Raw genomic sequence first — 9,477 nt, 5'->3', positions numbered from 1 at the left:
CTGAGTTACTCCCCAGGCCAGGTGTGGGTGGAGGAGGGCAGTTATGGTCACAAGCTGAGTGGGAAGGGAGCCGGTTTCTTCAGGCCCTTGGAAAATCGGGGAGGAACTGGTATGCTAATTCAGTAATTCTCCCATAGCCTTGACAGGTACAAAATCTCTGAAAACCGGTATTTAAAATTATATTTCTAATCATGCCATTTTCTCTGCTTGGTAATTCAGGAAGTTGAATAGATGATTATGAATCATCCCCAAGTGTGGCTAATTAAATATTTGATCAATAGAATTTAGTGCTTTTCATCTGCAGAGAGTTTTCCTGACATTAACTAATTGAGCCAAAGAAAGGTATCACCTTCATTCTATAGATGGCAAAGCTGGCAAAGGGAAGAGGTTTAAAGAAGCCAGCAAAATAAAAAAATAAAAAATTAATAAGCGAGTGCATGCAGGCGGAGGGAAGCCTGGCTAAGAGGAACTGTGGTCTGCAGACTCCCACTTTGGGCACGTTCATGTCACTGCACAATTTATTACTGCTTGCATCAGGGCAATGCGAACATTCCCAGGTCAGCCCATCGTAGAGTTCAGGTTCCTTGAACTGGAAACAAATGAGCCGGATGGAGCTGGAGTTGGCCCCTGGGGTCTTTAGGGGAAGGTCTTGGCCCAGTTCCGTGCCTAAGAGCAGAGGCTTCCTCTGCAGATCCTGACTGCGAGGCTGGAGGCGGCGCTGGAGTTGGAGCCTTGGCTTCTGCGGTGAGCAACAGCGCCACCTGCTGGCCACAGCCTTCCGTCTGCGCAGCTGCCCCTCGCCAGATGCAAAGGTTTCTCCTTTGTCGCTTCCTTATTTCCTTCCCTGGCCAGTCCCTGCATTTCCTTTCCTGGCTTCTCCAGCTGGAGGGAGGCAGCTGACAGCTTATATCAAACGTGATAGAAATCTGTTGGAGAGACATTCGGATATTAACAGCAAACACCTCCCCCAAACCCTATCACCCCTGGATAAAATTAGTGTTCATGAGGAAAGGTCTCATTCCCAGGCAGGTCTCGTTCCTCAGCTTCCACTGGAATGGGTCTCTTACCAGCGATGGGAGGATGAGGAAGAACTGAATGTTGGAGACCCTCCTCAGTAAAGGGCACAGCAGGTGCCTCTCGGGGCTGCCTGCGAGGATGTGATGAAATCATGCAGAGAAAGCGGCCGGTTCTGGCGGGGCCTGCGATTCCTCTCCCGCCCTTACCTAAGGCCCTCCCTAAAGCAGGAGGTGACCTTGGGCCTCAGTTTACCTCCATTATTCAACAACAATCAGGTACAGGGGAATGCGGACCGCCACATCTGGGTGCCGTCCTTAAAGAGCCTTGCCCCACCCAGCTCTGTTATCTTAGCCGAGTCCCGTAACTTTCGTATGCCTTGGTCTTTTGTTTATGACATGACCAATCTATCTCCCAGGGCCATTCAAAGATTTTTTAAGAGTCAAAATCTAAAACAAAATTTAACATAGCAAGATTCCAAAACTTTCCATATTTTCAATGCAACAGAACAATTTCGTTTTCCTGAGGAGCTTATAAGATCAGAGCAGCATTTGATAGAGCTGCCTCATGGTCACTGATGTCTACCAAAAAATGGCACTACTGGGTAGGAAACCCAAGTCCGCCATTTTCCAAGTGCCATGTTGTTTGCTGGAGATTTCAGAAATATCTTTATATGAAGATCAGATGAGAGGAGGATGTAATAGAGTCAGCACCTGTAATGGTTTCAACATCAAGGTCCAATATGGAAGTGCTAGCGCAGGGCACAGGATACTATGAAACCAGGCAGCCCTGGAAACATCCCGGGTCCCATGAGAAAGGGACACACTAGGCCTGGGGATCCTGCGGACCAGAGGAGTCAGTTGCAGGTGCTGTTGCCGGGTCATCCCCACATCTGAAGAGCCCCTTAGCCGGGTTCCCCTGGCCCGTCCATGTCCAAGTCCACTTTCCTTCTGTGCACCCTCACCTCAGCCTCGAGGCTCTACTTGCTATGTCCTTATCCTGCCTGTGCCACACGTGGGAGACTGGGTGTGCCTCTCCTCTCCCTCTCCTTCCAGATCTTCTCTTTGGAGCTGATGGCTGAAGAACTGATGTCCAGTTGCAGTGAGAAATCCTGCCAGTCATTCCAGGCCGACTCAGAGGACACCTCCTCCCAGAAGCCACCCTGATCCCTTCCCCTCCCTCCCACCTCCAGCCAGAAGTCCCTCCTGTGGACACGATTAGTTTCCTTGGGCTGTTATGACAAAGTACCACAAACTGGAGTGCTTAAACAACAGAACCTTTACTGTCTCACAGCTCTGGAGGGCGGAAGTCTGAGATCAAGGTGTGGGCAGGGTTGGTTTCTTCTGAGGCCTCTCTTCTGAGCTTGCAGAGGGCCGTCTTCTCCCTGTGCATCTGCACACGGTCTTCCCTCTGTGCATGCCTGCCGCCACTTCTCAATTTCCCCTTCATATAAAGACACTAGTCAGATTGCCTACCCTGAAAACCTCATTTAACTTAATTACTCAAGGATCTCCAAATAAGGTCACATTCTGTGGTACTAGGGGTTAGGACTCCAATCTTTTTGGGGGAGTAGGTGAAGGGGAAAGAGTGGGGCACAATTCCAGGCAGAACAGGTTCTTGTTGCATTGCTATTATTATTATTTTTAGAGACAAGGTCTCACTGTATCACCCAGGCTGGAGTGCAGTGGTGCAATAATAGTTCACTGCAGTCTTGAACTCCTGGGCTCAAGTGATCCTCCCACCTCAGTCTCCCAAGTAGCTGGGACTACAGGTGCACCCACCATGATTGGCTAATTTTTAAATATTTTTATAGAGATGGGGTCTCACTATGTTGCCCAGGCTGGTCTCAAACTTCTGGGCTCAAGCCATCCTCTTGCCTCAGCTTCCCAGTGTGCTGGGAGTACCGTGTGAACCACCATGCCTGGCCCTGCATCATTATTTATGCTTCTTGGTGAATTATCATTATTTTTGCATCCCCAGGAATGCAGATCCCTTGGGGCATCAGAGCCTAGATATAAGATATATTTGTGTTCTGTTGACCCTTAAGCTAAGTACCCACTCAATAAATATTTGAATGAACAAGTAGTAAATACAAGTATTCATGAATGAATGTGGACCACTGCAAATAATGAGAGGTCTGGAATGTGCAACATGGTACTAGAAATAGACTTCAGCAGATGCTGTGGCTGTCGTGATAACCGTATGTGAATCTGTGGAAAGACTCCATCCAACCAAAAAAAAAAAAATCTTTCCCACTGGGACCTCAAATATCGTTGGCAAATGACGCTCCCTGCTGGATCTTTGCAGTTCCTGATTTTAATAATGGAATGGCCTCCTTCAGGAAGGAAGCATGGAGGGTGAGCGGGGAGGAAGAAAGGAAGTCATAAGGAGAGGTAGGGTCCTGCTGCATTGTCGTCTTTTAGGACAGGCTCTGACACTAACCAAGTCCTGCAATCCCAAATGCACTCTTCCCCCGTTTGCTGTCTTCCAGCTGCAGAAACCGCTACTAAACATTAGGCTTGTTTTATTTTTCTTTGCTTCCATACGGGCTCTTGGTCAGTTGTTGCTCAATATTTCTTTCTTTTTTTTTTTTTTTTTTTTTTTGAGACATGGTCTCACTTTGTCATCTAGGCTGGAGTGCAGTGGTGCAATCACAGCTCACTGCAGCCTCAATCTCTTGGGCTCAGACAAAGTTCCCACCTCACCCTCCCTAGTAGCTGGGACTACAGGCACGTGCCACCACACCTGGCTAATTTTTTGGTTTTTTGTAGAAAAGGGTCTTACTATGTTGCCCAGGCTGGTCTCAAACTCCTGGGCTCAAGCCATCCTTCCCTGTCAGCCTCCCAAAGCGCTGGAATTACAGGCATGAGCTGCTGCACCCAGCTAATATTTCTTTACCCTTATGGAGCTAACAAATCATGTTCCAGCCATTTCAGGATGAATGCTAAAACGGTGTTCAGATGGTAAAGTTGGACTTAATTCAGTGAGATTTAATAATAGACAATTTATGTTGATTTCCAAATAATACAAGTCAGTTCCAATATATCCCTTAAGAGACTTCCAGAACCCCATGGCGTCAGATGTGAAGAACAATCCCCACAGCTCTGCTGAGGCTGGGAGGGCGCTGGGGCTGTGGCATCCTCTGCGCTGCCTTTCTTTCTGTTAGCTTGCATTCGCTTCTGCTCCTGAGGCTTCCTTTCCAATCTCAGCTGCGTGACAAAATCTCAGTAGAGGCCAGTTCAGTATTAGAAACAAGGGACGCTGGTCTGTTAATCTTTCTTCTCTATTAGTCCCCAAGGATCAGCTTTAGACACTGTGAAACCAGTGGGGCATTTCCATACAGACTCCACACTCGCAGCGCATCCATGGTACTGATGGTAGGAACAGAAGCCTCTGATGCTTTCCCCTGGCAGGTCCATCTTTCTGATCTAATCCTCGGGGTGCATCCGTTGTCAGAGGTCTGGAGCAGCCCAACATCCTTTCTCTGGGGAAAAGAGCAAATGCATGCAATGCAATGTATTTACTTTTCAAAAAGAGGAAGCCTTCTTTGGGCCAAATGCCCTACCAATATAGTTAATTCTCAGTTATTTGCATTTGAATTACCTTGATGTTTTTGCATTTGAATTACCTTGATATTTTTGAAAATAGAGCACTGTACTTTTTTTAAGAGACAGGGTCTTGTTCTGTTGCTCTGGCTGGAGTGCAATGGCAGGATCACAGCTCACTGCAGCCTCTACCTCCTGGGCCCAAGAGATTCTCCCGCCTCAGCCTCCTGAGTAGCTGAGACTAAAGGCACGCCCCCGCCATGCCCAGCTAATTTTTAAATTTTTTGTAAAGACAAGGTCTCACTATGTTGCCCAAACTGATCTTGAACTCCTGGCTCAAGTGATTCTCCCTCCTCAACCTCTCAAAACACTGGGATTATAGGCGTGAGCCACTGCACCTGGACTTGCACTGGTACTCTTTATTGACTTCTTGGTAATTTTCCCCCGTTACTAGTGGCTACATTAGTTCAGAAAGGATTTGCACAAAGGCCTGTTTTGAAACATATGTGCTTTATTCTGGATCTGAGCTCAAGAAAGCCCTGTGAAAATGAATGCCAAGGTCTCTCTCTGGGCCATGGCTTGATTGTGCCTACCCTCAGGGAGGAATGAGGAATGGCTGAGGATGGTGGGGTAGGGGCCCTGGGCCAAAAATCCCCAATCCCTGGGCCACAGACCAGCAGTATTGGTCTGTGGCCTGTTAGGAACCAGGCTGTGTGGCAGAAGTGAGCGGTGAGCCAGAGAAGGAAGCTTCATCTGTATTCACAGCGGCCGGCTCCTCATCAGTTGCATTACTACCTTAGCTCTGCCTCCTGTCAGATCCACCCCAGCAAAGGAGATTCTCATAGGAACACAAACTGTATTGTAAACTGCGCATGTGAGGGATCTAGGTTGCAGGTTCCTTATGAGAATCCCATGCCTGATGATCTATCACTGTCTCTCATCATCCCCCAGACGGGACTGTCTGGTTGCAAGAAAACAAGCTCAAGACTCCCACTGATTCTACATTATGGTGAGTTGTATAATTATCTCATTGTATATTACAATGTAGTAATAATAGAAATAAAGTGCACAGTAAATGTAATGCGCTTAAATCATCCTGAAACCATCCCCCACCTGCTGCCCATCCATGATAAGATTGTCTTCCATGAAATCCGTCCTTAGTGCCAAAAAAGTTGGAGACTGCTGCCCTGAGCAATCCTCAGTTTAGGTCTTCACCACGTGCCTCCTGGGATTTCAAAGCCTCACACACACATAAGCAAACATCCAAGGACTAGTGTCTACAGCCCATTGTTAACAGAAAAATTAAGAGGCAGAACACAGTTTTTCTCTTTATTTATTATTTATTTTTTTATTTTTTTTGAGACAGAATTTTCACTCTGTCACCCAGGCTGGAATGCAGTGGCATGATCTCAGCTCACTGCAACCTCAGCCTCCTGGGTTCAAGCAATTCTCCTGCCTCAGCCTCCAGAGTAGCTGGAACTAGAGGGGCGCGCCACCATGCCCAGCTGATTTCTTTTGTATTTTTAGTAGAGATGGGGTTTTACCATGTTGGCCAAGATGTTCTCGATCTCCTGACCTTGTGACCCACCTGCCTTGGCCTCCCAAAGTGCTGGGATTACAGGCATGAGCCACCACGCCCAGCCTTTCTTTATTTTTTAAGAGACAGAGTCTCGCTCTGTTACCCAGGCTGGAGTGCAATGGCACAATCATAGCTCACTGCAGCCTCAAACTCTTAGGTTCAAGTGATCCTCCCACCCCAGCCTCATGAGTAGCTGGGACTACAGGTGCACAAGTTTTCTTTAAAAAAAGACAAGCATACACATTTATGTTAGTAGATGTAAAGACAACTCTAGAAGAATATAAACCAGATTATTAAAGTACTTGTATTTGGGAAGTGTGATTATCTATGATTTTCAATTTCTAGATTATATATCCTTGTAATGGTTGCATTTTTTACATAGATCAGGTGTTACTACTTTTTAAAATTGCTTTCTTGAGGTATAATATGTATACGCCATAAAATACACTCATGTAATTGAATAAGTTTTTTTATTATTTTTTTTCTTTTTTGGAGATAGGGTCTCACTTTGTTGCCCAGGCTGGAGTGCAGTGACGTGATCATAGCTCACTGCAGCCTAGAGCTCTGGGGCTCAAGTGATCCTCCTGCCTAAGCCTCCTTAGTAGCTGGGACTACAGGTGTGAACCTCCATGCCTGACTAATTAAAAATTTTTTTGTAGAGATGGGGTCTCTCTGTGTTCCCCAGGCTGGCCTTGAACTCCTGAGCTCAAGGGATCCCCCTGCTGTGGCCTCCTAAAGTGCTGGGATTACAGGAGTGAGCCACCGCACCCAGCATAAGTTTTAATCCTTCATAGAGTTGTGCAACCATCACCACAATCCACTTTTAAAACATTTCCATCGCCCCAAAAAGATCATTCATGCCATTTGCAGTCAACCTCCACTCCCATCTCCAACCCCAGCAACCACTGATCTTGCTGTGTGCACAGATTTGACTTTTCAGAAAGTTTCATATAAAAAGAATCAAACAATATGTGGCCTTTTGCATCTGGCTTCTTTCACTTAATGCTTTTGAGGCGTATGCATGTTGTAGTGAGTATCACGTGTACGTCATGTATACGCAGGAATATCTGTCCCTTTGCCGTCGGGGAGGATGCCATCGCATGGAGGTCCTGCATTTTGTTTTTGTTTCTCAGTTGACGGTCATGTGGGTTGTTTACAGGTCTGGGCTATTATGAATAATGCCGCTATGAACATCTGTGTCCAGGTTTCTGAGTGGACACACACGGCTAATTTTATAATAAAAAAGAACAGAACAAAAGGACCAAAATGAATTCTGGAACTGTTTCTGGAATACGTTTCCTTTTACCAAAATGGGAATTCTAAGAATGAGGCAAGAAATGTAAAATAGGAGAGAAAGAAGTGGGCTCGCAGCAGCCTTTCCCCTCTTCGGATTTGGGAACAAAGAGGCAGGATTGTCCCACTCTGGAAGTGGCTCATATTCGCACAGTTCATCCAAAGCTGTGGAACACGCTCAACATCCCGTCTGCCCCGCAGCACCTCTGATATCGATCTCAACCCAAACACCCAGCCCTCTCATGAGTTCCTTAGTTCAAGGACAGCAAATTCAGGACATCCCACTTCCCTGCCCCTGATGCATTTAGTGAGAGCGGGGGTTTGAGTTTGGACGACTGTGGAGAAAACCCCCAAGCACCAGTGTCAATTCATGGGCTGAGACTTTAAGGTTTAGCAATTCAAGTGTTTCGGCTAGGTCCCTTCCCAGTGTGCAAAGGTCAAAAGTTGCAGTTATGGAAGGAAAAGGATCAGAAAAAAACATAGAAAATAGGATCTGGTTCTATAAGCAGGAAAGAGACACAGGAAACAATTCAGAGGAAAAGAGGCAATAAGTAAACTGGCTCTCCAAGCTGGGGTGTCTTATTCAACAAGAGGTGAGAAGCAAACGGACAGCACATTTTGGGGGGACAATGTTTAATACAAGTAGATATTCATGATTTTTAAGCACTTTGGGAAAATCTGGTGTTAATGAATATTAATGAGGACACCTGTCTTATTTATTCATTACAGCGGCTCTCCACTGGAAGTTCCTGTAGCAACTCGAGCTCCTTCCTGGGTATCTAAGGATCCAGGTGGTATCTGGAACCTGCTGCAGAGGTTGCAACCCTGCCTCGCTCTTTCAGACACTCAGGTTGCCCTAGTGACTTCTCCACGCCACTTTTCGTGCTATCTATGGGACATAGACTTTGAACCTCTCTGTCTCCTTTTTCCTCTCCTTGCTTTGTTTAATCCATGATTTCTAGGTGTGTGACAACATTCCCTAATTTAACCCCCCTGCTTTCCTATTTCAGCTACCAACACAATGATCTTAATACCAGCAGGTATCTAGCACTTCGCAATTTTCAAACAGCTTCTGCTAGATCCTTGCTTGGAATTTTGTGATGTAGGCGAGATAGCTAGGAGTGTCTCCTTTTTAAAGGAAGTCATGGCAGAGAAGTTCAGTGACAGCCCAGTATTACACAATCATAAAGTGGTGAGACCAGGAGCAGGTTACAGGTCCCCACCCTGGTGCAGTGAAAGGGTGGGGCACGTAAGTTCTGAAGTTTCAGGCAAATGTGCTGTGACGGAATGTGTTAAACTTAGGCTAACAGGGAATAGGGAAGGGCTGTAACAACTCATAATAGGTCTATGGAATACCTTCAAACCCATGAATTTGTATTTTAAGAACATATACGCTTGTGAGGAGTTTTCTAACTCATTTTTAAGTTTTCTAGATGTCTTATCTGCATCCTTTTTTTTTTTTTTTTTAGGCACTGAGATCTTGAAATTGAAATGTAGACAGAATTGTGGGGTAAAGAACTTCTGTGGAGGCCAGGTGCAGTGGCTCAAGCCTGTAATCCCAGAACTTTGGGAGGCCAAGGAGGGTGGATCACTTGAGGTCAGGAGTTTGAGACCAGCCTGGCCAAGGTGGTGAAACCCCATCTCTACTAAAAATACAAAAAACTAGCCGGGCGTGGTGGCAGGCACCTGTAGTCCCAGCTACTCAGGAAACTGAGGCAGGGGAATTGCTTGAACTCGGGAGGCAGAGGTTGCAGCGAGCCCAGATGGCGCCATTGCACTCCAGCCTGGGCGACAAGAGTGTGACTCCGTCTCAAAAAAAAAGCAAAAGCAAAAGAACTTCTGTTGAGTGATGATTTGCAAAAATATGTCTTCAATATAGTACTGAGTAATAATTTTATGGGGCTAATAGCTCTTTATTTAATCTCATGAACTTGTATAAAATCTTGCCCTAAACGAAATTCAAATATATAGCCATTAATATTTAATGATACAATATTGGTGCTAGGTTAACATTTACCAAAAAAAAAAAAAAAAAAAAGATTTCCA

This window comes from Pan paniscus, chromosome 8, assembly GCF_029289425.2.
Source record: "Pan paniscus chromosome 8, NHGRI_mPanPan1-v2.0_pri, whole genome shotgun sequence".
Classification (NCBI taxonomy): domain Eukaryota; kingdom Metazoa; phylum Chordata; class Mammalia; order Primates; family Hominidae; genus Pan; species Pan paniscus.
Note: the sequence above shows the minus strand (reverse complement) of the source record.